Source organism: Palaemon carinicauda, chromosome 7 (genome assembly GCF_036898095.1).
Source record: "Palaemon carinicauda isolate YSFRI2023 chromosome 7, ASM3689809v2, whole genome shotgun sequence".
Classification (NCBI taxonomy): Eukaryota; Metazoa; Arthropoda; class Malacostraca; order Decapoda; family Palaemonidae; genus Palaemon; species Palaemon carinicauda.
In genome coordinates, this window is record NC_090731.1 from 159,526,332 (window position 1) to 159,553,831 (window position 27,500).

Sequence of the window (27,500 nt, forward strand, 5' to 3'; positions counted from 1 at the left end):
GGATGGAAGGGGCCATGTTTACTTTGTTTTACTTTTTCTTTGCGAGGTAATGGACGGAAGGAGCCATGTTTACTTTTTCTTTGCGACATAATGGACGGAAGGGGCTATGTTTACTTTTACTTTTTCTTTGCGACGTAATGGATGGAAGGGGCCATGTTTACTTTTTCTTTTGCTTTGCGACGTAATGGACGGAAGGGGCCATGTTTACTTTTACTTTTTCTTTGCGACGTAATGGATGGAAGGGGCCATGTTTACTTTTACTTTTGCTTTGCGACGTAATGGACGGAAGGGGCCATGTTTACTTTTACTTTTTCTTTGCGACGTAATGGATGGAAGGGGCCATGTTTACTTTTACTTTTGCTTTGCGACGTAATGGACGGAAGGGGCCATGTTTACTTTTACTTTTTCTTTGCGACGTAATGGATGGAAGGGGCCATGTTTACTTTTACTTTTGCTTTGCGACGTAATGGACGGAAGGGGCCATGTTTACTTTTACTTTTTCTTTGCGACGTAATGGATGGAAGGGGCCATGTTTACTTTTACTTTTGCTTTGCGACGTAATGGACGGAAGGGGCCATGTTTACTTTTACTTTTGCTTTGCGACGTAATGGATGGAAGGGGCCATGTTTACTTTGTTTTACTTTTTCTTTGCGACGTAATGGATGGAAGGGGCCATGTTTACTTTGTTTTACTTTTTCTTTGCGACGTAATGGACGGAAGGGGCCATGTTTACTTTTACTTTTGCTTTGCGACGTAATGGATGGAAGGGGCCATGTTTACTTTGTTTTACTTTTTCTTTGCGACGTAATGGATGGAAGGGGCCATGTTTACTTTGTTTTACTTTTTCTTTGCGACGTAATGGACGGAAGGGGCCATGTTTACTTTTACTTTTGCTTTGCGACGTAATGGACGGAAGGGGCCATGATTACTTTGTTTTACTTTTTCTTTGCGACGTAATGGATGGAAGGGGCCATGTTTACTTTGTTTTACTTTTTCTTTGCGACGTAATGGACGGAAGGGGCCATGATTACTTTGTTTTACTTTTTCTTTGCGACGTAATGGACGGAAGGGGCCATGTTTACTTTGTTTTACTTTTTCTTTGAGACGTAATGGACGGAAGGGGCCATGTTTACTTTTACTTATGCTTTGCGATGTAATGGACGGAAGGGGCCATGTTTACTTTGTTTTACTTTTTCTTTGCGACGTAATGGACGGAAGGGGCCATGTTTACTTTGTTTTACTTTTTCTTTGCGACGTAATGGACGGAAGGGGCCATGTTTACTTTGTTTTACTTTTTCTTTGCGACGTAATGGACAGAAGGGGCCATGTTTACTTTGTTTTACTTTTTCTTTGCGACGTAATGGACGGAAGGGGCCATGATTACTTTTACTTTTGCTTTGCGATGTAATGGACGGAAGGGGCCATGTTTACTTTGTTTTACTTTTTCTTTGCGACGTAATGGACGGAAGGGGCCATGATTACTTTGTTTTACTTTTTCTTTGCGACGTAATGGACGGAAGGGGCCATGTTTACTTTTACTTTTGCTTTGCGATGTAATGGACGGAAGGGGCCATGTTTACTTTTACTTTTGCTTTGCGATGTAATGGACGGAAGGGGCCATGTTTACTTTGTTTTACTTTTTCTTTGCGACGTAATGGACGGAAGGGGCCATGATTACTTTGTTTTACTTTTTCTTTGCGACGTAATGGACGGAAGGGGCCATGTTTACTTTGTTTTACTTTTTCTTTGAGACGTAATGGACGGAAGGGGCCATGTTTACTTTTACTTTTGCTTTGCGATGTAATGGACGGAAGGGGCCATGTTTACTTTGTTTTACTTCTTCTTTGCGACGTAATGGATGGAAGGGGCCATGTTTACTTTGTTTTACTTTTTCTTTGCGACGTAATGGACGGAAGGGGCCATGTTTACTTTGTTTTACTTTTTCTTTGCGACGTAATGGACAGAAGGGGCCATGTTTACTTTGTTTTACTTTTTCTTTGCGACGTAATGGACAGAAGGGGCCATGTTTACTTTGTTTTACTTTTTCTTTGCGACGTAATGGACGGAAGGGGCCATGTTTACTTTTACTTTTGCTTTGCGATGTGATGGACGGAAGGGGCGATGTTTACTTTGTTTTACTTCTTCTTTGCGACGTAATGGATGGAAGGGGCCATGTTTACTTTGTTTTACTTTTTCTTTGCGAAGTAATGGACGGAAGGGGCCATGTTTACTTTGTTTTACTTCTTTGCGACGTAATGGACGGAAGGGGCCATGTTTACTTTGTTTTACTTTTTCTTTGCGACGTAATGGACAGAAGGGGCCATGTTTACTTTGTTTTACTTTTTCTTTGCAATGTAATGGACGGAAGGGGCCATGTTTCCTTTGTTTTACCTTTGCTTTGCGACGTAATGGATGGAAGGGGCCATGTTTACTTTGTTTTACTTTTTCTTTGCGACGTAATAGACGGAAGGGGCCATGTTTACTTTGTTTTACTTTTTCTTTGCAATGTAATGGACGGAAGGGGCCATGTTTCCTTTGTTTTACCTTTGCTTTGCGACGTAATGGACGGAAGGGGCCATGTTTACTTTGTTTTACTTTTTATTTGCAATGTAATGGACGAAAGGGGCCATGTTTCCTTTGTTTTACCTTTGCTTTGCGACGTAATGGACGGAAGGGGCCATGTTTACTTTTACTTTTTCTTTGCGACGTAATGGATGGAAGGGGCCATGTTTACTTATACTTTTGCTTTGCGACGTAATGGATGGAAGGGGCCATGTTTACTTTGTTTTACTTTTTCTTTGCGACGTAATGGACGGAAGGGGCCATGTTTACTTTGTTTTACTTTTTCTTTGCGACGTAATGGACGGAAGGGGCCATGTTTACTTTTACTTTTGCTTTGCGACGTAATGGATGGAAGGGGCCATGTTTACTTTGTTTTACTTTTTCTTCGCGACGTAATGGACGGAAGGGGCCATGATTACTTTGTTTTACTTTTTCTTTGCGACGTAATGGACGGAAGGGGCCATGTTTACTTTGTTTTACTTTTTCTTTGAGACGTAATGGACAGAAGGGGCCATGTTTACTTTTAATTTTGCTTTGCGATGTAATGGACGGAAGGGGCCATGTTTACTTTTAATTTTGCTTTGCGATGTAATGGACGGAAGGGGCCATGTTTACTTTGTTTTACTTCTTCTTTGCGACGTAATGGACGGAAGGGGCCATGTTTACTTTGTTTTACTTTTTCTTTGCGACGTAATGGACAGAAGGGGCCATGTTTACTTTGTTTTACTTTTTCTTTGCAATGTAATGGACGGAAGGGGCCATGTTTCCTTTGTTTTACCTTTGCTTTGCGACGTAATGGATGGAAGGGGCCATGTTTACTTTGTTTTACTTTTTCTTTGCGACGTAATGGATGGAAGGGGCCATGTTTACTTTGTTTTACTTTTTCTTTGCAATGTAATGGACGGAAGGGGCCATGTTTCCTTTGTTTTACCTTTGCTTTGCGACGTAATGGACGGAAGGGGCCATGTTTACTTTGTTTTACTTTTTCTTTGCAATGTAATGGACGGAAGGGGCCATGTTTCCTTTGTTTTACCTTTGCTTTGCGACGTAATGGACGGAAGGGGCCATGTTTACTTTTACTTTTTCTTTGCGACGTAATGGATGGAAGGGGCCATGTTTACTTTTACTTTTGCTTTGCGACGTAATGGATGGAAGGGGCCATGTTTACTTTGTTTTACTTTTTCTTTGCGACGTAATGGACGGAAGGGGCCATGATTACTTTGTTTTACTTTTTCTTTGCAACGTAATGGACGGAAGGGGCCATGTTTACTTTGTTTTACTTTTTCTTTGAGACGTAATGGACGGAAGGGGCCATGTTTACTTTTACTTTTGCTTTGCGATGTAATGGACGGAAGGGGCCATGTTTACTTTGTTTTACTTTTTCTTTGCGACGTAATGGATGGAAGGGGCCATGTTTACTTTTACTTTTGCTTTACGACGTAATGGACGGAAGGGGCCATGTTTACTTTGTTTTACTTTTTCTTTGAGACGTAATGGACGGAAGGGGCCATGTTTACCTTTACTTTTGCTTTGCGATGTAATGGATGGAAGGGGCCATGTTTACTTTGTTTTACTTTTTCTTTGCGACGTAATGGACGGAAGGGGCCATGTTTACTTTGTTTTACTTTTTCTTTGAGACGTAATGGACGGAAGGGGCCATGTTTACTTTTACTTTTGCTTTGCGACGTAATGGACGGAAGGGGCCATGTTTACTTTGTTTTACTTTTTCTTTGCGACGTAATGGACGGAAGGGGCCATGTTCACTTTGTTTTACTTTTTCTTTGAGACGTAATGGACGGAAGGGGCCATGTTTACTTTTACTTTTGCTTTGCGATGTAATGGACGGAAGGGGCCATGTTTACTTTGTTTTACTTTTTCTTTGCGACGTAATGGATGGAAGGGGCCATTTTTACTTTGTTTTACTTTTTCTTTGCGACATAATGGACGGAAGGGGCCATGATTACTTTGTTTTACTTTTTCTTTGCGACGTAATGGACGGAAGGGGCCATGTTTACTTTGTTTTACTTTATTTTTGCGACGTAATGGACGGAAGGGGCCATGTTTACTTTGTTTTACTTTTTCTTTGCGACGTAATGGATGAAGGGGCCATGTTTACTTTGTTTTACTTTTTCTTTGCGACGTAATGGACGGAAGGGGCCATGTTTACTTTGTTTTACTTTTTCTTTGCGACGTAATGGACGGAAAGGGCCATGTTTACTTTGTTTTACTTTTGCTTTGCGACGTAATGGACGGAAGGGGCCATGTTTACTTTGTTTTACTTTTGCTTTGCGACGTAATGGACGGAAGGGGCCATGTTTACTTTGTTTTACTTTTGCTTTGCGACGTAATGGACGGAAGGGGCCATGTTTACTTTGTTTTACTTTTGCTTTGCGACGTAATGGACGGAAGGGGCCATGTTTACTTTGTTTTACTTTTGCTTTGCGACGTAATGGACGGAAGGGGCCATGTTTACTTTGTTTTACTTTTGCTTTGCGACGTAATGGACGGAAGGGGCCATGTTTACTTTGTTTTACTTTTGCTTTGCGACGTAATGGACGGAAGGGGCCATGTTTACTTTGTTTTACTTTTTCTTTGTGACGTAATGGATGGAAGGGGCCATGTTTACTTTGTTTTACTTTTTCTTTGAGACGTAATGGACGGAAGGGGCCATGTTTACTTTTACTTTTGCTTTGCGACGTAATATACGGAAGGGGCCATGTTTACTTTGTTTTACTTTTTCTTTGCGACGTAATGGACGGAAGGGGCCATGTTTACTTTGTTTTACTTTATCTTTGCGACGTAATGGACGGAAGGGGCCATGTTTACTTTGTTTTACTTTATCTTTGCGACGTAATGGACGGAAGGGGCCATGTTTACTTTGTTTTACTTTATCTTTGCGACGTAATGGACGGAAGGGGCCATGTTTACTTTGTTTTACTTTTTCTTTGCAACGTAATGGACGGAAGGGGCCATGTTTACTTTGTATTACTTTTTCTTTGCGACGTAATGGACGGAAGGGGCCATGTTTACTTTGTTTTACTTTATCTTTGCGACGTAATGGACGGAAGGGGCCATGTTTACTTTGTTTTACTTTTTCTTTGAGACGTAATTGACGGAAGGGGCCATGTTTACTTTGTTTTACTTTTTCTTTGCGACATAATGGACGGAAGGGGCCATGTTTACTTTGTTTTACTTTTTCTTTGCGACGTAATGGACGGAAGGGGCCATGTTTACTTTTACTTTTGGTTTGCGACGTAATGGATGGAAGGGGCCATGTTTACTTTGTTTTAGTTTTTCTTTGCGACGTAATGGATGGAAGGGGCCATGTTTACTTTGTTTTACTTTATCTTTGCGACGTAATGGACGGAAGGGGCCATATTTACTTTGTTTTACTTTTTCTTTGCGACGTAATGGATGGAAGGGGCCATGTTTACTTTGCATTACTTTTTGTTTGCGACGTAATGGACGGAAGGGGCCATGTTTACTTTGTTTTACTTTTTCTTTGTGACGTAATGGATGGAAGGGGCCATGTTTACTTTGTTTTACTTTATCTTTGCGACGTAATGGACGGAAGGGGCCATGTTTACTTTGTTTTACTTTTTCTTTGCGACGTAATGGACGGAAGGGGCCATGTTTACTTTGTTTTACTTTTTCTTTGCGACGTAATGGATGGAAGGGGCCATGTTTACTTTTACTTTGGCTTTGCGACGTAATGGATGGAAGGGGCCATGTTTACTTTGTTTTACTTTTTCTTTGCGACGTAATGGATGGAAGGGGCCATGTTTACTTTGTTTTACTTTTTCTTTGCGACGTGATGGACGGAAGGGGCCATGTTTACTTTGTTTTACTTCTTCTTTGCGACGTAATGGACGGAAGGGGCCATGTTTACTTTGTTTTACTTTTTCTTTGCGACGTAATGGACAGAAGGGGCCATGTTTACTTTGTTTTACTTTTTCTTTGCAATGTAATGGACGGAAGGGGCCATGTTTCCTTTGTTTTACCTTTGCTTTGCGACGTAATGGATGGAAGGGGCCATGTTTACTTTGTTTTACTTTTTCTTTGCGACGTAATGGACGGAAGGGGCCATGTTTACTTTTACTTTTGGTTTGCGACGTAATGGATGGAAGGGGCCATGTTTACTTTGTTTCACTTTTTCTTTGCGACGTAATGGATGGAAGGGGCCATGTTTACTTTGTTTTACTTTATCTTTGCGACGTAATGGACGGAAGGGGCCATGTTTACTTTGTTCTACTTTTTCTTTGCGACGTAATGGATGGAAGGGGCCATGTTTACTTTGCATTACTTTTTCTTTGCGACGTAATGGACGGAAGGGGCCATGTTTACTTTGTTTTACTTTTTCTTTGCTACGTAATGGATGGAAGGGGCCATGTTTACTTTGTTTTACTTTATCTTTGCGACGTAATGGACGGAAGGGGCCATGTTTACTTTGTTTTACTTTTTCTTTGCGACGTAATGGACGGAAGGGACCATGTTTACTTTGTTTTACTTTTTCTTTGCGACGTAGTGGATGGAAGGGGCCATGTTTACTTTTACTTTGGCTTTGCGACGTAATGGATGGAAGGGGCCATGTTTACTTTGTTTTACTTTTTCTTTGCGACGTAATGGATGGAAGGGGCCATGTTTACTTTGTTTTACTTTATCTTTGCGATGTAATGGACGGAAGGGGCCATGTTTACTTTGTTTTACTTTTTCTTTGCGACGTAATGGATGGAAGGGGCCATGTTTACTTTGCATTACTTTTTCTTTGCGACGTAATGGACGGAAGGGGCCATGTTTACTTTGTTTTACTTTTTCTTTGCGACGTAATGGATGGAAGGGGCCATGTTTACTTTGTTTTACTTTATCTTTGCGACGTAATGGACGGAAGGGGCCATGTTTACTTTCTTTTACTTTTTCTTTGCGATGTAATGGATGGAAGGGGCCATGTTTACTTTGCATTACTTTTTCTTTGCGATGTAATGGACGGAAGGAGCCATGTTTACTTTTTCTTTGCGACATAATGGACGGAAGGGGCCATGTTTACTTTTACTTTGGCTTTGCGACGTAATGGATGGAAGGGGCCATGTTTACTTTGTTTTACTTTTTCTTTGCGAGGTAATGGACGGAAGGAGCCATGTTTACTTTTTCTTTGCGACATAATGGACGGAAGGGGCCATGTTTACTTTTACTTTTGCTTTGCGACGTAATGGACGGAAGGGGCCATGTTTCCTTTGTTTTACCTTTGCTTTGCGACGTAATGGACGGAAGGGGCCATGTTTACTTTTACTTTTTCTTTGCGACGTAATGGATGGAAGGGGCCATGTTTACTTTTACTTTTGCTTTGCGACGTAATGGATGGAAGGGGCCATGTTTACTTTGTTTTACTTTTTCTTTGCGACGTAATTGACGGAAGGGGCCATGTTTACTTTTACTTTTGCTTTGCGACGTAATGGATGGAAGGGGCCATGTTTACTTTGTTTTACTTTTTCTTTGCGACGTAATGGACGGAAGGGGCCATGATTACTTTGTTTTACTTTTTCTTTGCGACGTAATGGACGGAAGGGGCCATGTTTACTTTGTTTTACTTTTTCTTTGAGACGTAATGGACGGAAGGGGCCATGTTTACTTTTACATTTGCTTTGCGATGTAATGGACGGAAGGGGCCATGTTTACTTTGTTTTACTTTTTCTTTACGACGTAATGGACGGAAGGGGCCATGTTTACTTTGTTTTACTTTTTCTTTGCGACGTAATGGACGGAAGGGGCCATGTTTACTTTGTTTTACTTTTTCTTTGCAATGTAATGGACGGAAGGGGCCATGTTTCCTTTGTTTTACCTTTGCTTTGCGACGTAATGGATGGAAGGGGCCATGTTTACTTTGTTTTACTTTTTCTTTGCGACGTAATGGATGGAAGGGGCCATGTTTACTTTTGTTTTACTTTTTCTTTGCAATGTAATGGACGGAAGGGGCCATGTTTCCTTTGTTTTACCTTTGCTCTGCGACGTAATGGACGGAAGGGGCCATGTTTACTTTTACTTTTTCTTTGCGACGTAATGGATGGAAGGGGCCATGTTTACTTTTACTTTTGCTTTGCGACGTAATGGACGGAAGGGGCCATGTTTACTTTGTTTTACTTTTTCTTTGCGACGTAATGGACGGAAGGGGCCATGTTTACTTTTACTTTTGCTTTGCGACGTAATGGATGGAAGGGGCCATGTTTACTTTGTTTTACTTTTTCTTTGCGACGTAATGGACGGAAGGGGCCATGATTACTTTGTTTTACTTTTTCTTTGCGACGTAATGGACGGAAGGGGCCATGTTTACTTTGTTTTACTTTTTATTTGAGACGTAATGGACGGAAGGGGCCATGTTTACTTTTACTTTTGCTTTGCGATGTAATGGACGGAAGGGGCCATGTTTACTTTGTTTTACTTTTTCTTTGCGACGTAATGGATGGAAGGGGCCATGTTTACTTTCACTTTTTCTTTGCGACGTAATGGACGGAAGGGGCCATGTTTACTTTGTTTTACTTTTTCTTTGAGACGTAATGGACGGAAGGGGTCATGTTTACTTTTACTTTTGCTTTGCGATGTAATGGATGGAAGGGGCCATGTTTACTTTGTTTTACTTTTTCTTTGCGACGTAATGGACGGAAGGGGCCATGTTTACTTTGTTTTACTTTTTCTCTGAGACGTAATGGACGGAAGGGGCCATGTTTACTTTTACTTTTGCTTTGCGATGTAATGGACGGAAGGGGCCATGTTTACTTTGTTTTACTTTTTCTTTGCGACGTAATGGATGGAAGGGGCCATGTTCTCTTTGTTTTACTTTTTCTTTGCGACGTAATGGATGGAAGGGGCCATGTTTACTTTGTTTTACTTTTTCTTTGCGACGTAATGGATGGAAGGGGCCATGTTTACTTTGTTTTACTTTTTCTTTGCGACGTAATGGACGGAAGGGGCCATGTTTACTTTGTTTTACTTTTTCTTTGCGACGTAATGGATGGAAGGGGCCATGTTTACTTTGTTTTACTTTTTCTTTGCGACGTAATGGACGGAAGGGGCCATGTTTACTTTTACTTTTGCTTTGCGACGTAATGGATGGAAGGGGCCATTTTTACTTTGTTTTACTTTTTCTTTGCGACGTAATGGACGGAAGGGGCCATGATTACTTTGTTTTACTTTTTCTTTGCGACGTAATGGACGGAAGGGGCCATGTTTACTTTGTTTTACTTTTTCTTTGCGACGTAATGGACGGAAGGGGCCATGTTTACTTTGTTTTACTTTTTCTTTGCGACCTAATGGACGGAAGGGGCCATGTTTACTTTGTTTTACTTTTTCTTTGCGACGTAATGGACGGAAGGGGCCATGTTTACTTTGTTTTACTTTTGCTTTGCGACGTAATGGACGGAAGGGGCCATGTTTACTTTGTTTTACTTTTGCTTTGCGACGTAATGGACGGAAGGGGCCATGTTTACTTTGTTTTACTTTTGCTTTGCGACGTAATGGACGGAAGGGGCCATGTTTACTTTGTTTTACTTTTGCTTTGCGACGTAATGGACGGAAGGGGCCATGTTTACTTTGTTTTACTTTTGCTTTGCGACGTAATGGACGGAAGGGGCCTTGTTTACTTTGTTTTACTTTTGCTTTGCGACGTAATGGACGGAAGGGGCCATGTTTACTTTGTTTTACTTTTGCTTTGCAACGTAATGGACGGAAGGGGCCATGTTTACTTTGTTTTACTTTTGCTTTGCGACGTAATGGACGGAAGGGGCCATGTTTACTTTGTTTTACTTTTGCTTTGCGACGTAATGGACGGAAGGGGCCATGTTTACTTTGTTTTACTTTTTCTTTGCGACGTAATGGACGGAAGGGGCCATGTTTACTTTGTTTTACTTTTTCTTTGCGACGTAATGGACGGAAGGGGCCATGTTTACTTTGTTTTACTTTATCTTTGCGACGTAATGGACGGAAGGGGCCATGTTTACTTTGTATTACTTTTTCTTTGCGACGTAATGGGCGGAAGGGGCCATGTTCACTTTGTTTTACTTTATTTTTGCAACGTAATGGACGGAAGGGGCCATGTTTACTTTGTTTTACTTTTTCTTTGCGACGTAATGGACGGAAGGGGCCATGTTTACTTTGTTTTACTTTTTCTTTGCGACATAATGGACGGAAGGGGCCATGTTTACTTTGTTTTACTTTTTCTTTGCGACGTAATGGACGGAAGGGGCCATGTTTACTTTTACTTTTGGTTTGCGACGTAATGGATGGAAGGGGCCATGTTTACTTTGTTTTACTTTTTCTTTGCGACGTAATGGATGGAAGGGGCCATGTTTACTTTGTTTTACTTTATCTTTGCGACGTAATGGACGGAAGGGGCCATGTTTACTTTATTTTACTTTTTCTTTGCGACGTAATGGATGGAAGGGGCCATGTTTACTTTGCATTACTTTTTCTTTGCGACGTAATGGACGGAAGGGGCCATGTTTACTTTGTTTTACTTTTTCTTTGCGACGTAATGGATGGAAGGGGCCATGTTTACTTTGTTTTACTTTATCTTTGCGACGTAATGGACGGAAGGGGCCATGTTTACTTTGTTTTACTTTTTCTTTGCGACGTAATGGACGGAAGGGGCCACGTTTACTTTGTTTTACTTTTTCTTTGCGACGTAATGGATGGAAGGGGCCATGTTTACTTTTACTTTGGCTTTGTGACGTAATGGATGGAAGGGGCCATGTTTACTTTGTTTTACTTTTTCTTTGCGACGTAATGGACGGAAGGGGCCATGTTTACTTTGTTTTACTTTTTCTTTGCGACGTAATGGACGGAAGGAGCCATGTTTACTTTGTTTTACTTTTTCTTTGCGACGTAATGGACGGAAGGGGCCATGTTTACTTTGTGTTACTTTTTCTTTGCGACGTAATGGACGGAAGGGGCCATGTTTACTTTGTTTTACTTTTTCTTTGCGACGTAATGGACGGAAGGGGCCATGTTTACTTTTACTTTTGCTTTGCGACGTAATGGATGGAAGGGGCCATGTTTACTTTGTTTCACTTTTTTTTGCGACGTAATGGAAGGAAGGGGGCATGTTTACTTTTACTTTTTCTTTGCGACATAATGGATGGAAGGGGCCATGTTTACTTTGTTTTACTTTTTCTTTGTGACGTAATGGACGGAAGGGGCCATGTTTACTTTTTCTTTGCGACATAATGGACGGAAGGGGCCATGTTTACTTTTACTTTTTCTTTGCGACGTAATGGACGGGCCATGTTTACTTTTACTTTTTCTTTGCGACATAATGGACGGAAGGGGCCATGTTTACTTTTACTTTTGCTTTGCGACGTAATGGACGGAAGGGGCCATGTTTACTTTTACATTTGCTTTGCGACGTAATGGATGGAAGGGGCCATGTTTACTTTGTTTTACTTTTTCTTTGCAATGTAATGGACGGAAGGGGCCATGTTTCCTTTGTTTTACCTTTGCTTTGCGACGTAATGGACGGAAGGGGCCATGTTTACTTTTACTTTTTCTTTGCGACGTAATGGATGGAAGGGGCCATGTTTACTTTTACTTTTGCTTTGCGACGTAATGGATGGAAGGGGCCATGTTTACTTTGTTTTACTTTTGCTTTGCGACGTAATGGATGGAAGGGGCCATGTTTACTTCTTTTTACTTTTTCTTTGCGACGTAATGGATGGAAGGGGCCATGTTTACTTTGTTTTACTTTTTCTTTGCGACGTAATGGATGGAAGGGGCCATGTTTACTTTGTTTTCCTTTTTTTTTGCGACGTAATGGATGGAAGGGGCCATGTTTACTTTGTATTACTTTTTCTTTGCGACGTAATGGACGTAAGGGGCCATGTTTACTTTGTTTTACTTTTTCTTTGCGACGTAATGGACGGAAGGGCCATGTTTACTTTGTTTTACTTTTTCTTTGCGACGTAATGGACGGAAGGGGCCATGTTTACTTTGTTTTACTTTTTCTTTGCGACGTAATGGACGGAAGGGGCCATGTTTACTTTTACTTTTGGTTTGCGACGTAATGGATGGAAGGGGCCATGTTTACTTTGTTTTACTTTTTCTTTGCGACGTAATGGATGGAAGGGGCCATGTTTACTTTGTTTTACTTTATCTTTGCGACGTAATGGATGGAAGGGGCCATGTTTACTTTGTTTTACTTTATCTTTGCGACGTAATGGACGGAAGGGGCCATGTTTACTTTGTTTTACTTTTTCTTTGCGACGTAATGGATGGAAGGGGCCATGTTTACTTTGCATTACTTTTTCTTTGCGACGTAATGGACGGAAGGGGCCATGTTTACTTTGTTTTACTTTTTCTTTGCGACGTAATGGATGGAAGGGGCCATGTTTACTTTGTTTTACTTTATCTTTGCGACGTAATGGACGGAAGGGGCCATGTTTACTTTGTTTTACTTTTTCTTTGCGACGTAATGGACGGAAGGGGCCATGTTTACTTTGTTTTACTTTTTCTTTGCGACCTAATGGACGGAAGGGGCCATGTTTACTTTGTTTTACTTTTTCTTTGCGACGTAATGGATGGAAGGGGCCATGTTTACTTTTACTTTGGCTTTGCGACGTAATGGATGGAAGGGGCCATGTTTACTTTGTTTTACTTTTTCTTTGCGACGTAATGGACGGAAGGGGCCATGTTTACTTTGTGTTACTTTTTCTTTGCGACGTAATGGACGGAAGGGGCCATGTTTACTTTTTTTTACTTTTTCTTTGCGACGTAATGGACGGAAGGGGCCATGTTTACTTTGTTTTACTTTTTCTTTGCGACGTAATGGACGGAAGGGGCCATGTTTACTTTTACTTTTGCTTTGCGACGTAATGGATGGAAGGGGCCATGTTTACTTTGTTTTACTTTTTTTTGCGACGTAATGGACGGAAGGGGCCATGTTTACTTTTACTTTTTCTTTGCGACATAATGGATGGAAGGGGCCATGTTTACTTTTTTTTACTTTTTCTTTGTGACGTAATGGACGGAAGGGGCCATGTTTACTTTTTCTTTGCGACATAATGGACGGAAGGGGCCATGTTTACTTTTACTTTTTCTTTGCGACGTAATGGACGGGCCATGTTTACTTTTACTTTTGCTTTGCGACATAGCCTAATGGACGGAAGGGGCCATGTTTACTTTTACTTTTGCTTTGTGACGTTATGGACGGAAGGGGCCATGTTTACTTTTACATTTGCTTTGCGACGTAATGGATGGAAGGGGCCATGTTTACTTTGTTTTACTTTTTCTTTGCAATGTAATGGACGGAAGGGGCCATGTTTCCTTTGTTTTACCTTTGCTTTGCGACGTAATGGACGGAAGGGGCCATGTTTACTTTTACTTTTTCTTTGCGACGTAATGGATGGAAGGGTCCATGTTTACTTTTACTTTTGCTTTGCGACGTAATGGATGGAAGGGGCCTTGTTTACTTTGTTTTCTTTTGCTTTGCGATGTAATGGATGGAAGGGGCCATGTTTACTTTGTTTTACTTTTTCTTTGCGACGTAATGGATGGAAGGGGCCATGTTTACTTTGTTTTACTTTTTCTTTGCGACGTAATGGATGGAAGGGGCCATGTTTACTTTGTTTTACTTTTTCTTTGCGACGTAATGGACGGAAGGGGCCATGTTTACTTTTACATTTGCTTTGCGACGTAATGGATGGAAGGGGCCATGTTTACTTTGTTTTACTTTTTCTTTGCAATGTAATGGACGGAAGGGGCCATGTTTCCTTTGTTTTACCTTTGCTTTGCGACGTAATGGACGGAAGGGGCCATGTTTACTTTTACTTTTTCTTTGCGACGTAATGGATGGAAGGGGCCATGTTTACTTTTACTTTTGCTTTGCGACGTAATGGATGGAAGGGGCCATGTTTACTTTGTTTTACTTTTGCTTTGCGACGTAATGGATGAAAGGGGCCATGTTTACTTTGTTTTACTTTTTCTTTGCGACGTAATGGATGGAAGGGGCCATGTTTACTTTGTTTTACTTTTTCTTTGCGACGTAATGGATGGAAAGGGCCATGTTTACTTTGTTTTCCTTTTTTTTTGCGACGTAATGGATGGAAGGGGCCATGTTTACTTTGTATTACTTTTTCTTTGCGACGTAATGGACGTAAGGGGCCATGTTTACTTTGTTTTACTTTTTCTTTGCGACGTAATGGACGGAAGGGCCATGTTTACTTTGTTTTACTTTTTCTTTGCGACGTAATGGACGGAAGGGGCCATGTTTACTTTGTTTTACTTTTTCTTTGCGACGTAATGGACGGAAGGGGCCATGTTTACTTTTACTTTTGGTTTGCGACGTAATGGATGGAAGGGGCCATGTTTACTTTGTTTTACTTTTTCTTTGCGACGTAATGGATGGAAGGGGCCATGTTTACTTTGTTTTACTTTATCTTTGCGACGTAATGGATGGAAGGGGCCATGTTTACTTTGTTTTACTTTATCTTTGCGACGTAATGGACGGAAGGGGCCATGTTTACTTTTACTTTTTCTTTGCGACGTAATGGATGGAAGGGGCCATGTTTACTTTGCATTACTTTTTCTTTGCGACGTAATGGACGGAAGGGGCCATGTTTACTTTGTTTTACTTTTTCTTTGCGACGTAATGGATGGAAGGGGCCATGTTTACTTCGTTTTACTTTATCTTTGCGACGTAATGGACGGAAGGGGCCATGTTTACTTTGTTTTACTTTTTCTTTGCGACGTAATGGACGGAAGGGGCCATGTTTACTTTGTTTTACTTTTTCTTTGCGACGTAATGGACGGAAGGGGCCATGTTTACTTTGTTTTACTTTTTCTTTGCGACGTAATGGATGGAAGGGGCCATGTTTACTTTTACTTTGGCTTTGCGACGTAATGGATGGAAGGGGCCATGTTTACTTTGTTTTACTTTTTCTTTGCGACGTAATGGACGGAAGGGGCCATGTTTACTTTGTGTTACTTTTTCTTTGCGACGTAATGGACGGAAGGGGCCATGTTTACTTTTTTTTACTTTTTCTTTGCGACGTAATGGACGGAAGGGGCCATGTTTACTTTGTTTTACTTTTTCTTTGCGACGTAATGGACGGAAGGGGCCATGTTTACTTTTACTTTTGCTTTGCGACGTAATGGATGGAAGGGGCCATGTTTACTTTGTTTTACTTTTTTTTGCGACGTAATGGACGGAAGGGGCCATGTTTACTTTTACTTTTTCTTTGCGACATAATGGATGGAAGGGGCCATGTTTACTTTTTTTTACTTTTTCTTTGTGACGTAATGGACGGAAGGGGCCATGTTTACTTTTTCTTTGCGACATAATGGACGGAAGGGGCCATGTTTACTTTTACTTTTTCTTTGCGACGTAATGGACGGGCCATGTTTACTTTTACTTTTGCTTTGCGACATAGCCTAATGGACGGAAGGGGCCATGTTTACTTTTACTTTTGCTTTGCGACGTAATGGACGGAAGGGGCCATGTTTACTTTCACATTTGCTTTGCGACGTAATGGATGGAAGGGGCCATGTTTACTTTGTTTTACTTTTTCTTTGCAATGTAATGGACGGAAGGGGCCATGTTTCCTTTGTTTTACCTTTGCTTTGCGATGTAATGGACGGAAGGGGCCATGTTTACTTTTACTTTTTCTTTGCGACGTAATGGATGGAAGGGTCCATGTTTACTTTTACTTTTGCTTTGCGACGTAATGGATGGAAGGGGCCTTGTTTACTTTGTTTTCTTTTGCTTTGCGATGTAATGGATGGAAGGGGCCATGTTTACTTTGTTTTACTTTTTCTTTGCGACGTAATGGATGGAAGGGGCCATGTTTACTTTGTTTTACTTTTTCTTTGCGACGTAATGGATGGAAGGCTCCATGTTTACTTTGTTTTACTTTTTCTTTGCGACGTAATGGACGGAAGGGGCCATGTTTACTTTGTTTTACTTTTTCTTTGCGACGTAATGGACGGAAGGGGCCATGTTTACTTTGTTTTACTTTTTCTTTGCGACGTAATGGACGGAAGGGGCCATGTTTACTTTGTTTTACTTTTTCTTTGCGACGTAATGGACGGAAGGGGCCATGTTTACTCTGTTTTACTTTTTCTTTGCGACGTAATGGACGGAAGGGGCCATTTTTACTCTGTTTTACTTTTTCTTTGCGACGTAATGGACGGAAGGGGCCATGTTTACTTTTACTTTTGCTTTGCGACGTAATGGATGGAATGGGCCATGTTTACTTTGTTTTACTTTTTCTTTGCGACGTAATGGACGGAAGGGGCCATGTTTACTTTTTATTACTTTTTCTTTGCGACGTAATGGACGGAAGGGGCCATGTTTACTTTGTATTACTTTTTATTTGCGACGTATTGGACGGAAGGGGCCATGTTTACTTTGTTCTACTTTTTCTTTGCGACGTAATGGACGGAAGGGGCCATGTTTACTTTGTTTTACTTTTTCTTTGCGACGTAATGGACGGAAGGGGCCATGTTTACTTTGTGTTACTTTTTCTTTGCGACGTAATGGACGGAAGGGGCCATGTTTACTTTGTTTTACTTTTTCTTTGTGACGTAATGGACGGAAGGGGCCATGTTTACTTTGTATTACTTTTTCTTTGTGACGTAATGGATGGAAGGGGCCATGTTTACTTTGTTTTACTTTTCCTTTGTGACATAATGGATGTTAGGGGCCATGTTTACTTTGTATTACTTTTTCTTTGTGACGTAATGGATGGAAGGGGCCATGTTTACTTTTACTTTTGCTTTGCGACGTAATGGATGGAAGGGGCCATGTTTACTTTGTATTACTTTTTCTTTGCGACGTAATGGACGGAAGGGGCCATGTTTACTTTGTTTTACTTTTTCTTTGCGACGTAATGGATGGAAGGCGCCATGTTTACTTTGTTTTACTTTTTCTTTGCGACGTAATGGACGGAAGGGGCCATGTTTACTTTTACTTTTGGTTTGCGACGTAATGGATGGAAGGGGCCATGTTTACTTTGTTTTACTTTTTCTTTGCGACGTAATGGATGGAAGGGGCCATGTTTACTTTGTTTTACTTTATCTTTGCGACGTTATGGATGGAAGGGGCCATGTTTACTTTGTTTTACTTTATCTTTGCGACGTAATGGACGGAAGGGGCCATGTTTACTTTGTTTTACTTTTTCTTTGCGACGTAATGGATGGAAGGGGCCATGTTTACTTTGCATTACTTTTTCTTTGCGACGTAATGGACGGAAGGGGCCATGTTTACTTTGTTTCACTTTTTCTTTGCGACGTAATGGATGGAAGGGGCCATGTTTACTTTGTTTTACTTTATCTTTGCGACGTAATGGACGGAAGGGGCCATGTTTACTTTGTTTTACTTTTTCTTTGCGACGTAATGGACGGAAGGGGCCATGTTTACTTTGTTTTACTTTTTCTTTGCGACCTAATGGACGGAAGGGGCCATGTTTACTTTGTTTTACTTTTTCTTTGCGACGTAATGGATGGAAGGGGCCATGTTTACTTTTACTTTGGCTTTGCGACGTAATGGATGGAAGGGGCCATGTTTACTTTGTTTTACTTTTTCTTTGCGACGTAATGGACGGAAGGGGCCATGTTTACTTTGTGTTACTTTTTCTTTGCGACGTATTGGACGGAAGGGGCCATGTTTACTTTTTTTTACTTTTTCTTTGCGACGTAATGGACGGAAGGGGCCATGTTTACTTTGTTTTACTTTTTCTTTGCGACGTAATGGACGGAAGGGGCCATGTTTACTTTTACTTTTGGTTTGCGACATAATGGATGGAAGGGGCCATGTTTACTTTGTTTTACTTTTTTTTGCGACGTAATGGACGGAAGGGGCCATGTTTACTTTTACTTTTTCTTTGCGACATAATGGATGGAAGGGGCCATGTTTACTTTTTTTTACTTTTTCTTTGTGACGTAATGGACGGAAGGGGCCATGTTTACTTTTTCTTTGCGACATAATGGACGGAAGGGGCCATGTTTACTTTTACTTTTTCTTTGCGACGTAATGGACGGGCCATGTTTACTTTTACTTTTGCTTTGCGACATAGCCTAATGGACGGAAGGGGCCATGTTTACTTTTACTTTTGCTTTGCGACGTAATGGATGGAAGGGGCCATGTTTACTTTTACATTTGCTTTGCGACGTAATGGATGGAAGGGGCCATGTTTACTTTGTTTTACTTTTTCTTTGCAATGTAATGGACGGAAGGGGCCATGTTTCCTTTGTTTTACCTTTGCTTTGCGACGTAATGGACGGAAGGGGCCATGTTTACTTTTACTTTTTTTTGCGACGTAATGGATGGAAGGGTCCATGTTTACTTTTACTTTTGCTTTGCGACGTAATGGATGGAAGGGGCCTTGTTTACTTTGTTTTCTTTTGCTTTGCGATGTAGTGGATGGAAGGGGCCATGTTTACTTTGTTTTACTTTTTCTTTGCGACGTAATGGATGGAAAGGGCCATGTTTACTTTGTTTTACTTTTTCTTTGCGACGTAATGGATGGAAGGGGCCATGTTTACTTTGTTTTACTTTTTCTTTGCGACGTAATGGACGGAAGGGGCCATGTTTACTTTTACATTTGCTTTGCGACGTAATGGATGGAAGGGGCCATGTTTACTTTGTTTTACTTTTTCTTTGCAATGTAATGGACGGAAGGGGCCATGTTTCCTTTGTTTTACCTTTGCTTTGCGACGTAATGGACGGAAGGGGCCATGTTTACTTTTACTTTTTCTTTGCGACGTAATGGATGGAAGGGGCCATGTTTACTTTGTGTTACTTTTTCTTTGCGACGTAATGGATGGAAGGGGCCATGTTTACTTTGTTTTACTTTATCTTTGCGACGTAATGGATGGAAGGGGCCATGTTTACTTTGTTTTACTTTATCTTTGCGACGTAATGGACGGAAGGGGCCATGTTTACTTTGTTTTACTTTTTCTTTGCGACGTAATGGACGGAAGGGGCCATGTTTACTTTGTTTTACTTTTTCTTTGCGACGTAATGGATGGAAGGGGCCATGTTTACTTTGCATTACTTTTTCTTTGCGACGTAATGGACGTAAGGGGCCATGTTTACTTTGTTTTACTTTTTCTTTGCGACGTAATGGACGGAAGGGCCATGTTTACTTTGTTTTACTTTTTCTTTGCGACGTAATGGACGGAAGGGGCCATGTTTACTTTGTTTTACTTTTTCTTTGCGACGTAATGGACGGAAGGGGCCATGTTTACTTTTACTTTTGGTTTGCGACGTAATGGATGGAAGGGGCCATGTTTACTTTGTTTTACTTTTTCTTTGCGACGTAATGGATGGAAGGGGCCATGTTTACTTTGTTTTACTTTATCTTTGCGACGTAATGGATGGAAGGGGCCATGTTTACTTTGTTTTACTTTATCTTTGCGACGTAATGGACGGAAGGGGCCATGTTTACTTTTTTACTCTTTCTTTGCGACGTAATGGATGGAAGGGGCCATGTTTACTTTGCATTACTTTTTCTTTGCGACGTAATGGACGGAAGGGGCCATGTTTACTTTGTTTTACTTTTTCTTTGCGACGTAATGGATGGAAGGGGCCATGTTTACTTTGCATTACTTTTTCTTTGCGACGTAATGGACGGAAGGGGCCATGTTTACTTTGTTTTACTTTTTCTTTGCGACGTAATGGACGGAAGGGGCCATGTTTACTTTGTTTTACTTTTTCTTTGCGACGTAATGGACGGAAGGGGCCATGTTTACTTTGTTTTACTTTTTCTTTGCGACGTAATGGATGGAAGGGGCCATGTTTACTTTTACTTTGGCTTTGCGACGTAATGGATGGAAGGGGCCATGTTTACTTTGTTTTACTTTTTCTTTGCGACGTAATGGACGGAAGGGGCCATGTTTACTTTGTGTTACTTTTTCTTTGCGACGTAATGGACGGAAGGGGCCATGTTTACTTTTTTTTACTTTTTCTTTGCAATGTAATGGACGGAAGGGGCCATGTTTCCTTTGTTTTACCTTTGCTTTGCGATGTAATGGACGGAAGGGGCCATGTTTACTTTTACTTTTTCTTTGCGACGTAATGGGTGGAAGGGTCCATGTTTACTTTTACTTTTGCTTTGCGACGTAATGGATGGAAGGGGCCTTGTTTACTTTGTTTTCTTTTGCTTTGCGATGTAATGGATGGAAGGGGCCATGTTTACTTTGTTTTACTTTTTCTTTGCGACGTAATGGATGGAAGGGGCCATGTTTACTTTTACTTTTTTTTGCGACGTAATGGATGGAAGGGTCCATGTTTACTTTTACTTTTGTTTTGCGACGTAATGGACGGAAGGGGCCATGTTTACTTTTACTTTTGCTTTGCGACGTAATGGACGGAAGGGGCCATGTTTACTTTTTTTTACTTTTTCTTTGCAATGTAATGGATGGAAGGGGCCATGTTTACTTTGTTTTACTTTTTCTTTGCGACGTAATGGACGGAAGGGGCCATGTTTACTTTTACTTTTTTTTGCGACGTAATGGATGGAAGGGTCCATGTTTACTTTTACTTTTGCTTTGCGACGTAATGGACGGAAGGGGCCATGTTTACTTTTACTTTTGCTTTGCGACGTAATGGACGGAAGGGGCCATGTTTACTTTTACATTTGCTTTGCGACGTAATGGATGGAAGGGGCCATGTTTACTTTGTTTTACTTTTTCTTTGCAATGTAATGGACGGAAGGGGCCATGTTTCCTTTGTTTTACCTTTGCTTTGCGACGTAATGGACGGAAGGGGCCATGTTTACTTTGTTTTACTTTTTCTTTGCAATGTAATGGACGGAAGGGGCCATGTTTCCTTTGTTTTACCTTTGCTTTGCGATGTAATGGACGGAAGGGGCCATGTTTACTTTTACTTTTTCTTTGCGACGTAATGGATGGAAGGGGCCATGTTTACTTTTACTTTTGCTTTGCGACGTAATGGATGGAAGGGGCCATGTTTACTTTGTTTTACTTTTGCTTTGCGACGTAATGGATGGAAGGGGCCATGTTTACTTTGTTTTACTTTTTCTTTGCGACGTAATGGATGGAAGGGGCCATGTTTACTTTGTTTTACTTTTTCTTTGCGACGTAATGGATGGAAAGGGCCATGTTTACTTTGTTTTCCTTTTTTTTTGCGACGTAATGGATGGAAGGGGCCATGTTTACTTTGTATTACTTTTTCTTTGCGACGTAATGGACGTAAGGGGCCATGTTTACTTTGTTTTACTTTTTCTTTGCGACGTAATGGACGGAAGGGCCATGTTTACTTTGTTTTACTTTTTCTTTGCGACGTAATGGACGGAAGGGGCCATGTTTACTTTGTTTTACTTTTTCTTTGCGACGTAATGGACGGAAGGGGCCATGTTTACTTTTACTTTTGGTTTGCGACGTAATGGATGGAAGGGGCCATGTTTACTTTGTTTTACTTTTTCTTTGCGACGTAATGGATGGAAGGGGCCATGTTTACTTTGTTTTACTTTATCTTTGCGACGTAATGGATGGAAGGGGCCATGTTTACTTTGTTTTACTTTATCTTTGCGACGTAATGGACGGAAGGGGCCATGTTTACTTTGTTTTACTTTTTCTTTGCGACGTAATGGATGGAAGGGGCCATGTTTACTTTGCATTACTTTTTCTTTGCGACGTAATGGACGGAAGGGGCCATGTTTACTTTGTTTTACTTTTTCTTTGCGACGTAATGGATGGAAGGGGCCATGTTTACTTTGTTTTACTTTATCTTTGCGACGTAATGGACGGAAGGGGCCATGTTTACTTTGTTTTACTTTTTCTTTGCGACGTAATGGACGGAAGGGGCCATGTTTACTTTGTTTTACTTTTTCTTTGCGACGTAATGGACGGAAGGGGCCATGTTTACTTTGTTTTACTTTTTCTTTGCGACGTAATGGATGGAAGGGGCCATGTTTACTTTTACTTTGGCTTTGCGACGTAATGGATGGAAGGGGCCATGTTTACTTTGTTTTACTTTTTCTTTGCGACGTAATGGACGGAAGGGGCCATGTTTACTTTGTGTTACTTTTTCTTTGCGACGTAATGGACGGAAGGGGCCATGTTTACTTTTTTTTACTTTTTCTTTGCAATGTAATGGACGGAAGGGGCCATGTTTCCTTTGTTTTACCTTTGCTTTGCAATGTAATGGACGGAAGGGGCCATGTTTACTTTTACTTTTTCTTTGCGACGTAATGGGTGGAAGGGTCCATGTTTACTTTTACTTTTGCTTTGCGACGTAATGGATGGAAGGGGCCTTGTTTACTTTGTTTTCTTTTGCTTTGCGATGTAATGGATGGAAGGGGCCATGTTTACTTTGTTTTACTTTTTCTTTGCGACGTAATGGATGGAAGGGGCCATGTTTACTTTGTTTTACTTTTTCTTTGCGACGTAATGGATGGAAGGGGCCATGTTTACTTTGTTTTACTTTTTCTTTGCGACGTAATGGACGGAAGGGGCCATGTTTACTTTGTTTTACTTTTTCTTTGCGACGTAATGGACGGAAGGGGCCATGTTTACTTTGTTTTACTTTTTCTTTGCGACGTAATGGACGGAAGGGGCCATGTTTACTCTGTTTTACTTTTTCTTTGCGACGTAATGGACGGAAGGGGCCATGTTTACTCTGTTTTACTTTTTCTTTGCGACGTAATGGACGGAAGGGGCCATTTTTACTCTGTTTTACTTTTTCTTTGCGACGTAATGGACGGAAGGGGCCATGTTTACTTTTACTTTTGCTTTGCGACGTAATGGATGGAATGGGCCATGTTTACTTTGTTTTACTTTTTCTTTGCGACGTAATGGACGGAAGGGGCCATGTTTACTTTGTATTACTTTTTCTTTGCGACGTAATGGACGGAAGGGGCCATGTTTACTTTGTATTACTTTTTCTTTGCGACGTATTGGACGGAAGGGGCCATGTTTACTTTGTTCTACTTTTTCTTTGCGACGTAATGGACGGAAGGGGCCATGTTTACTTTGTTTTACTTTTTCTTTGCGACGTAATGGATGGAAGGGGCCATGTTTACTTTGTGTTACTTTTTCTTTGCGACGTAATGGACGGAAGGGGCCATGTTTACTTTGTTTTACTTTTTCTTTGCGACGTAATGGACGGAAGGGGCCATGTTTACTTTGTATTACTTTTTCTTTGTGACGTAATGGATGGAAGGGGCCATGTTTACTTTGTTTTACTTTTCCTTTGCGACATAATGGATGTTAGGGGCCATGTTTACTTTGTATTACTTTTTCTTTTTGACGTAATGGATGGAAGGGGCCATGTTTACTTTTACTTTTGCTTTGCGACGTAATGGATGGAAGGGGCCATGTTTACTTTGTATTACTTTTTCTTTGCGACGTAATGGACGGAAGGGGACATGTTTACTTTGTTTTACTTTTTCTTTGCGACGTAATGGATGGAAGGCGCCATGTTTACTTTGTTTTACTTTTTCTTTGCGACGTAATGGACGGAAGGGGCCATGTTTACTTTGTTTTACTTTTTTTTTTGCGACGTAATGGATGGAAGGGGCCATGTTTAAGCTGTTTTATTTTTTTGTGACTTAAATGATCGAAAAGGCCACATTAACCTATTTCACTTGTCTATTTTAAGAAAAATAACTGACCTAATACTATTGAACTTCTGCCCTTTTATCTTGGTCATAATTTAAAGTTATGTGGGTATATTTGGAGTTAGTGAACTCTATTAAGTTTAATCTTTAAAATCCCTTTTCAATCCTGTGACAATTAACTCGAGAGTGTTAGGTGTAAGATATTATATACGTAATGATGATATATAATCATTCATATTTACCTTATCTTAAAATTCTAGCGAATTTATATATTTATTCTCGCTTTAGTCTTTTAGGAAAAATAATTATGCAAAGTTGTTTTTAATGAAATCTATGCGAATTTAATAATTAATTGTAAGTCAAGCAGCATTTTGCTTTTATTTATTCGTTAGATATGTTACATTTTACCTACAGTTGAACTCAACATGAAGTTTTTAACAGGTTTCTCAACTAAGATTTAGTAGTAATAGTAATGGCAATAAAAACAGAATCAATAGTAATAATAGTAGGAATATTAGTAGAAATAACTATGGTGTTAAAGAATACAATTTTATAGTATTTATGATGGCCTGCAGGTGGGTAGTTCCTTCGTCCTCTACCGTCACGCACATTTTAGTCTTCTGATTTAACCGCTCCAAAATACTTGATTTCTTTTTGCTATCCACGTGCCTTTTAACTTCACGTCGCAACTGCGAGATTTTTTCCCATAAAGCTGGTTAAATTCCCTGGCGCCAATGTTTGGCTATGCCACCAAAATTTTAAAAGCAGTCATGGTTATAAGATAAAGAAACTTATCATGAAGTGATTTACTTTTTTTTTTTTGTAAGGATTGTTTTTTTTTTTTTTTCTTAGATACATAACTGAACGTGTTTTTATTTTTATTTCTGACTGGTGGAGTTTGATTTTTACTGAAATATCACCATATATTTTTTTTTTTTTTTTTTTGGTTTACTTACTGCACAGTGTAGATATGTTAAAATGACTGGCTATGTGTGAGATGGTTGCAGAAGGCAGCCCTTGATTCAAAAGCAGAAGAATTATGTTTTTGAAGATTACAATGCATTTATTTGCATAACATGTTTTATATATATATATATATATATATATATATATATATATATATATATATATATATATATATATATATATATATATATATATGTATATATATATGCATAATATATATATGTATAATATATGCGTGTATATATATATATATATATATATATATATATATATATATATATATATATATATATATATATATATATATATATGTATATATATGCGTATATATATATGTATATATATGCGTATATATATATATGTATATATATGCGTATATATATATATGTATATATATGCGTATATATATATATGTATATATATGCGTATATATATATGTATATATATGCGTATATATATATGTATATATATGCGTATATATATATGTATATATATGCGTATATATATATGTATATATATGCGTATATATATATGTATATATATGCGTATATATATATGTATATATATGCGTATATATATATGTATATATATGCGTATATATATGTATATATATGCGTATATATATATGTATATATATATGTATATATATATATATATATATATATATATATATATATATATATATATATATATATATATATATATGTATATATATGTGTGTATATATGTATATATAAGCGTATATATATGTATATATATGCGTATATATATGTATATATATGCGTATATATATGTATATGCATAGATATATGTACATATATGCATATATATATGTATATATCCATATATGTGTATATATATGCGTATATATGCTAATATATGTGTATATGTATATCCGTATGTGTATATATATGCGTATGTGTACAGTATATACAGTATATGCATATATATGTATATATATGCGTATATATGTATATATATGCGTATATATGTATATATATGCGTATATATGTATATATATGCGTATATATGTATATATATGCATATATATATATGCATATATGTATATATATATGCATATATGTGTATATATGTATGTATATGCGTATTAATGTATATTTGCTTATATATGTGTATATATATGTGTATGTGTATATATATGCGTATGTGTATATATGTGTATATGTATGTGTATATGTATATATGTATGCATATATGTTTATATATATATGCATATATGTGTATATATGCATATACGTGTATATATATGCGTATATATGTGTATATATGCGTATATATGTGTATATATATGCGTATGTGTATATATATGCGTATGTGTATATATATGCGTGTGTATATATATGCGTATATATGTGTATATATATCCGTATATGTGTATTTATATCCGTATATATGTGTATATACTGTATATGCGTATTTGTGTATATATATGCGTTTATATGTGTATATATATGCGTTTATATGTGTATATATATGCGTTTATATGTGTATGTATTATGCGTTTATGTGTATATATGTGTGTGTATATATATGCGTATGTGTATATATATGCGTATGTGTATATATATGCGTATGTGTATATATATGCGTATGTGTGTATATATGCATATGTGTATATATGCGTATATATGTGTATATATATCCGTATATGTGTATTTATATCCGTATATGTGTATATACTGTATATGCGTATTTGTGTATATGTATGCGTATATATGTGTGTGTATGTGTAATTGTATATATATGCGTATATGTGTACATATATGCGTATATGTGTACATATATGCATATGTGTATATATATGCGTATATATGTATATATATGCGTATGTGTATATATATGCATATATATGCGTATATATATGGGTATGTGAATACAAGCATATATTGTATATGTGTATGTGTATATGGGTATATATCTGTATATATGTGTATATATATGCGTATGTGTATATATGTGTATGTGTATATATATATGCATATGTGTATATATATGCATATATATGTGTATATATATGCGTATATATGTGTATACATATGCATATATATGTGTATATATATGCGTATATATCTGTATATATGTGTATGGTTATATATCTGTATGTGTATATATATATGTATGTGCATATGTGTATATATATGTATATGTATGTGTATATATATAATTGTGCATGTGTATACATATGTGTATGTATATGCATATATATATATATATATATATATATATATATATATATATAAATTTGTATGTGTATACATGTGTATGTATATGCATAAATATATATGTGTTTATATTACATATATAATTATATATGTATATATATATGTATATATGTGTATATATGTATGTATTTATATGTATATATGAGTGTAAATATATACACATATATTT

At 38.7% G+C, this 27,500-nt stretch overlaps 1 protein-coding gene across 1 annotated transcript in view; it reads left to right on the plus strand.

Annotated features, from left to right (window-relative positions):
• The window catches only part of LOC137644624 (serine-rich adhesin for platelets-like), a 739,321-nt gene that overhangs the window by 61,792 nt on the left and 650,029 nt on the right, over positions 1–27,500 (plus strand). The window lies entirely within an intron of this gene.